The following is a 7076-nucleotide window of genomic DNA, read 5'->3' on the forward strand; positions in this document are numbered from 1 at the left end:
TTTTATCTATTGTTGCCCTGTCTACTGAATCAAATGCCTTTTTGAAACCAACAAATGATACCATTAAAGGTTTGCTGGTTAACATTCTGTGGCGAATTATTGATTTTTGGTTAAAAATCTGTTCTGTGCAGGATCTTCCCTTTCTAAAACCTCCCCGATTTTCTTCCAGTTGGTTGTCTAAAATTTCTACGACTCTGTCCAGGAGAACTTTTGACAATATTTTGTACTCCACTGGGAGAAGTGCATTTCTCTGTAATTGTTGACGTTTTGTTTGTCTCCCTTTTTGTGTAGCGGGTGGATTAACTCTAGTTTCCACTATTCTGGAATCTTTTCAGTTTTCCAGAAATCATTTATTCAGTTTTTTTGTTTGTTTGATTCGGCTTACCAGAGATTTATTCATTCAGTTTGCTATAAGAGGAGCTCGCGTAGTGTGAAGTAAGATCCTCAGTGCATCTCCAGCCTTCATTGATGCGGCAAAAAATCGTTTAGAACAACAATCGGGAAGGACCACACGTTTCTTTGATCAAAATGATTAAAAGAAATTCCTGGAACATATAAGATACTATGATACATTAACTTTGTAATATTTATTTTGTATTCATTTTTGTATTTAAAAGTTTGAAATAAATATAGTAATTGCGAAAAAGCGGATATCACATCCGCCTAACACACGGAGGTTATCGAATGAAGCAACAAGTTAAGTGTTACCAGTCGCTGTTTATTTATAACCATGACACGTTTCGAAGGTTTAAACTTCCACGTTAAACCGGCCGAAGTGGCCGTGCGGTTCTAGGCGCTGCCATCTGGAACCGCGAGACCGCTACGGTCGCAGGTTCGAATCCTGCCTCGGGCATGGATGTGTGTGATGTCCTCCTTAGGTAAGTTAGGTTTAACTAGTTCTAAGTTCTAGGGGACTAATGACCTCAGAAGTTGAGTCCCATAGTGCTCAGAGCCATTTGAATTTCCACGTTAAGGTGGATTTACATGTGTCAGCATGACATATTTGTGTGCTGTGTTACGTTTCTGGGGTAACTTGTGGCATTGTCTTCAGTGGTCACAGGTTCCTTTCTTTGTCCTAATACATCACATGTAAATAATCATGTAGATTATTTGATTTGAACCCAGGCGCAAATATTAATTTTTATTTTTTCATTTATAAATTTGCATTATAGAGCGCTTTTCTATCATGAAATATATTTCTATTAACCATCACAACATTAAGCATTATCACATAAAATGTGATAAAAAAACTCAGAATTGTTATGAGGGCACCATATAGTTTTCTTCCTCGTTGTAACAGTAAGGTAGTCAATTTTTCTGTATGTATTAATATTGCGAAATCCAGATTAACGTCCCATGAATGAAAATGTAGGATAAGGCCAGGAAAAAGAAGAAACTGCAAGTTGTAGAGTCCTAGCGGTGATATTTCATTTTCAAGTATTGAGTTGTCGCTCTGAAGATAGTCGGCAGCTATGACTGCCCAATGCCGATGAGAAGACCTCCGTAAAATGCATCGCAAAAACATGAATGACGCGTGGGTAAAGTTAACAGTGCCTGTCTTACGTCTGCAGAAGCCGGGAGAAACTTAACGACGCCACCACAAGAAAAATTAAGCCGCGGTTGTCTCTGTTCATTCCCATAAAGTCTTCGAAAAGATCAGTCTAATATAGATTCTGAGGACTCTCAAATGATGTTGGTGCTGCGACCTTCAGGCCGAGGGATGGTTAGATAACAGTTCTTCCAGCTAGCCTGTCCTATCTACGCCCCCATCCTCCCTGCATAACTATAGCCAGCAATATTCGATTGAACTTACTTACTTATTATATCAAAAGCTTTGGTTGAAGAGCGGAAGTGGAAAACGTTCCAAGTGCCAAATCGCATATTTGTCAGGAGAATCAAAAAACATTGTATCTCTTCTTGTACATAAAGCATTTGTTTACAAAAAATTAAGGATTCTGATGCCACAGAACCATGCTGCCCACCTCATCACTACGAAAAATAAGGAGACAAATTAGAAAAGTTAAACAACGTATTCAGAACTTTCTAAATGCCGCACCAGTAAAACTAAGTGGTTCTAAACGCTGTAAGAAACTTTGTGCTCCAAGTGTCATTAATTCAGAGGCGCTACGTTAGTATTCCTGATAGTACAAATACAGAAATATATCAGTGTCAGTCAACAAAGACCATTTCTTGTTTCTTTTACATTTTTTCAAGAGAATAACAACATGAAGTTCACGGAAAAAGTCTCACAGTATTGATTTCTGTTTCTTACATGAATTCATTCTTGGGATCAGATGTTACAAAGTTTACTGTCAAACACTCTGTACTGTTGAGGAAGTTACGGCAACATCGTCAACAGGTCTTTCTGTTTTAAGAGAACATTTTTCATTTCCAATCTTCAGTTGTTACCCCACTACACACCCCCTCTCAGTTCCCCTCCACCCCTGATCCCCCCTCCCCCAAACACCTATACCTCCATTACCAAATTGACGATTCGTTGACGTCTCGGGAAGCCCGCTATCAACCGATTTCTTCCTTTAATCAAGTTGTGTCGTAAGTTTCTTTTCTCGCGTATTCGATGACCACCTCGTTATTTACCCGATTTACCCGATCTACCCATTTAATTGGCTCAAATGGTTCAAATGGCTTTGAGCACTATGGAACTTAACATCTGAGGTCATCAGTCCCCTAGAACCACTTAAACCTAACTAACCTAAGGACATCACACACTTCCATGCCCGAGGCAGGATTCGATCCTGCGACCATAGCGGTAGCGTGGTTCTTGACTGTAGCCGGCCGGGGTGACTGAGCGGTTCTAGCTCGGTCACCCCGGCCGGCTACCGATTTAATTCTCAGAATGTTTACATACCATTGCTCTTCGTCTTGCCTGGCAAGGGAATGATCCGATCCGACGTATCGAAACCCACCCTGAAAATTTTCACACGAATCGAATCGGCGGATAAGCAGACGCAACCGTGACAAGGCGAACATAGTGCTTTGTAACAGATGTAAGAGAATCAAGGGAGTGTATGACGTAACCGTACAGATGACATCCATCAGTCGGGACTTTAATTTGTTGGAATTAAACATTTCATAACAATTCCTGTAGCACAGTTCTTGTGGCAATTTTTGAATAGTGGGTTTATTTTGTTAACAATGAAATAGTTTGTTTATTCCCTGTAGTGGTCACAAAAATGCGAAGTGTCTATTGGATGACGAAAACAAATATTCTTATTACACCAGGCACACCTGATAAAAGAAAAATTAATGCATTCTGGCACTTCAGTCATTATTAGTTTGTTTAGATAGAGTTAGAACTAAGAATTGGTCGTGGCGTTGTTCTGCGTATTGTGCTGTGTACCAGGTTTACTTCATGAAATTCATAAAATATGATGGTGAAAACTGACAATTCGGAAATGAGTGAAATTTAAGAATACTGTTCCAGTGGTAGAACTGAAATGACAAAGAGGAATCGGAAATTACATTGCTCGACAATTTTCTGAAAAATGCTTATGCTGCTGAATTTTTGTCAAGCTGAATCACACTATTAGTTCCGGATGGAATTCGAATTTCTTTCGGTCGCCCTTCTAAAGACAAAGGTGTCATTAGGCTCAGCCCAAGAGCCCAACAATAGCAATTTCGGATGTAACACTTAAAATTAGTCTTTGGCGTTTTTCCAAATTTTGCTACGTTGATTACAAGATGTTTGCAATTAAACAGCCCTTGGTTTTTAATTTTTTGGCCTAATTTGCCTTGTTGTTACCGAAGAGATATATAAAGCTGCGTAAACAGTAATTCAAAGATAATTATCTTTAACATTATTGTATAAAATGTGTCATAGCATTCATCGACTGCATAACCGTCTCCGTCTCTTTGTCGCTCGGTATGATAAAGTGCGAATTGCACGCAGTTCTTGCAAAAACCCGAATGTTTGGCTTTATCCACAACATTTTAGGGGATAAAAGAGGCTTCGTATTCACGTCAGCTACGATTTTCTCTGTAGTATTAGCTATTAATGACGCCTCCTCTACAGGTTTGCTTGAGGTGGTTGTTGTTGTGGTCTTCAGTCCTGAGACTGGTTTGATGCAGCTCTCCATGCTACTCTATCCTGTGCAAGCTTCTTCATCTCCCAGTACCTACTGCAACCTACATCCTTTTGAATCTGCTTAGTGTATTCATCTCTTGGTCTCCCTCTACGATTTTTACCTTCCACGCTGCCCTCCAATACTAAATTGGTGATCCCTTGATGCCTCAGAACATGTCCTACCAACCCATCCCTTCTTCTAGTCAAGTTGTGCCACAAACTCCTATTCTTCCCAATTCTATTCAATACCTCCTCATTAGTTATGTGATCTACCAATCTAATCTTCAGCATTCTTCTATAGCACCACATTTCGAAAGCTTCAATTCTCTTCTTGTCCAAACTATTTGTCGTCCATGTTTCACTTCCATACATGGCCACACTCCATACAAATACTTTCAGAAATGACTTCCTGACACTTAAATCAATATTCGATGTTAACAAATTTCTCTTCTTCATAAACGCTTTCCTTGCCATTGCCAGTACACATTTTATATCCTCTCTACTTCGACCATCATCAGTTATATTGCTCCCCAAATAGCAAAACTCTTTTACTACTTTAAGTGTCTCATTTCCTAACCTAATTCCCTCAGCATCACCAGACTTAATTCGACTACATTTCATTATCCTCGTTTTGCTTTCAATATACAGATTGAACAACATCGGGGAGAGGCTACAACCCTGTCTTACTCCCTTCCCAACCACTGCTTCCCTTTCATGCCCCTCGACTATTATAACTGTCATCTGGTTTCTGTACAAATTGTAAATAGCCTTTCGCTCCCTGTATTTTACCCCTGCCACCTTCAGAATTTGAAAGAGAGTATTCCAGTCAACATTGTCAAACGCTTTCTCTAAGTCTACAAATGCTAGAAACGTAGGTTTGCCTTTCGTTAATCTAGCTTCTAAGATAAGTCGTAGGGTGAGTATTGCCTCACGTATTCCAATATTTCTACGGAATCCAAACTGCTCTTCCCCGAGCTCTGCTTCTACTAGTTTTCCCATTCGTCTGTAAAGAATTCGTCTTAGTATTATGCAGCTGTGGCTTATTAAACTGATTGTTCGGTAATTTTCACATCTGTCAACGACTGCTTTCTTTGAGATTGGAATTATGATATTCTTCTTGAAGTCTGAGGGTATTTCACCTTTCTCGTACATTTTGCTCACCAGATGGTAGAGTTTTGTCAGGACTGGCTCTCCCAAGGCCGTCAGTAGTTCTAATGGAATGTTGTCTACTCCCGGAGCCTTGTTTCGACTCAGATCTTTCAGTGCTCTGTCAAACTCTTCACGCAGTATTATATCTCCCATTTCATATTCATCTACATCCTCTTCCATTTCCATAATATTGTCCTCAAGTACATTGCCCTTGTATAGACCCTCTATATACTCCTTCCACCTTTCTGCTTTCCCTTCTTTGCTTGGAACTGGGTTTGCATCTGAGCTCTTGATATTCATGCAAGTGGTTCTCTTTTCTCCAAAGGTCTTTTTAATTTTCCTGTAGGCAGTATCTATCTTACCCCTAGTGAGATAAGCCTCTACATCCTTACATTTGTCCTCTGGCCATCCCTGCTTAGCCATTTTGCACTTCCTGTCACTCATTTATGAGACGTTTGAATTCCTTTTTGCCTGCCTCATTTACTGCATTTTTATATTTTCTCCTTTCATCAATTAAATTCAATATTTCTTCTGTTACCCAAGGAGTTCTACTAGCCCTGGTCTTTTTACCTACTTGATCATCTGCTGCCTTCACTACATCATCCCTCATCCCTCAAAGCTACCCATTCTTCTTCTACTGTATTTCTTTCCCTCATTCCTGTCAATTGTTCCCTTATGCTCTCCCTGAAACTCTGTACAACCTCTGGTTCTTTCAGTTTATCCAGGTCCCATCTCCTTAAATTCCCACCTTCTTGCAGTTTCTTCAGTTTTAATCTACAGTTCATATCCAATAGATTGTGGTCAGAGTCCACATCTGCCCCTGGAAATGTCTTACAATTTAAAACCTGGTTCCTAAATCTCTGTCTTACCATTATATAATCTATCTGAAACCTGTTAGTATCTCCACGGTTCTTCCATGTATACAACCTTCTTTCATGATTCTTGAACCAAGTGTTAGCTATGATTAAGTTGTGCTCTGTGCAAAATTCTACCAAGCGGCTTCCTCTTTCATTTCTTAGCCCCAATCCATATTCACCTACTACGTTTCTTTCTCTCCCTTTTCCTACTACCGAATTCCAGTCACCCATGACTACTAAATTTTCGTCTCCCTTCACTATCTGAATAATTTCTTTGATTTCATCATACATTTCTTCAATTTCTTCGTCATTTGCAGATCTAGTTGGCATGTAAACTTGTACTACTGTAGTAGGCGTGGGCCTCGTGTCTATCTTGGCAACAATAATGCGTTCACTATGCTGTTTGTAGTAGCTTACCTGCACTCCTATTTTCCTATTCATTATTAAAGCTACCCCTGCATTACCCCTATTTGATTTTGTATTTATGATCCTGTGTTCGCCTGACCAAAAGTCTTGTTCCTCCTGCCACCGAACTTCACTAATTCCCACTATAGCTAACTTTAACCTATCCATTCTCCTTTTTAAATTTTCTAACCTACCTGCCCGATTAAGGGATCTGACATTCCACGCTCAGATCAGTAGAACGCCAGTTTTCTTTCTCCTGATAACGACGTCCTCTTGAGTAGTCCCCTCCCGGAGATCCGAATGGGGGACTATTTTACCTCCGGAATATTTTACCCAAGAGGACGCCATCATCATTTAACCATACAGTAAAGCTGCATGCCCTCGGGAAAAATTACGGCTGTAGTTTCCCCTTGCTTTCAGCCGTCTTCTTAATTTTCCGACTTATTTTTTCGTTTAATTTCCTGAATCTGTGTAACCAGATCGGAGAAGCTTAGAAGTCGGTAACGTTCGTATCACTTGGAATTCAGAGCGCCCAATCTTGTAGGTAACGGTGCGCTCACGCTCACGACGAGTTCTAAATC

The sequence above is a fragment of the Schistocerca americana genome, chromosome 2 (genome assembly GCF_021461395.2).
Source record: "Schistocerca americana isolate TAMUIC-IGC-003095 chromosome 2, iqSchAmer2.1, whole genome shotgun sequence".
Lineage (NCBI taxonomy): Eukaryota > Metazoa > Arthropoda > Insecta > Orthoptera > Acrididae > Schistocerca > Schistocerca americana.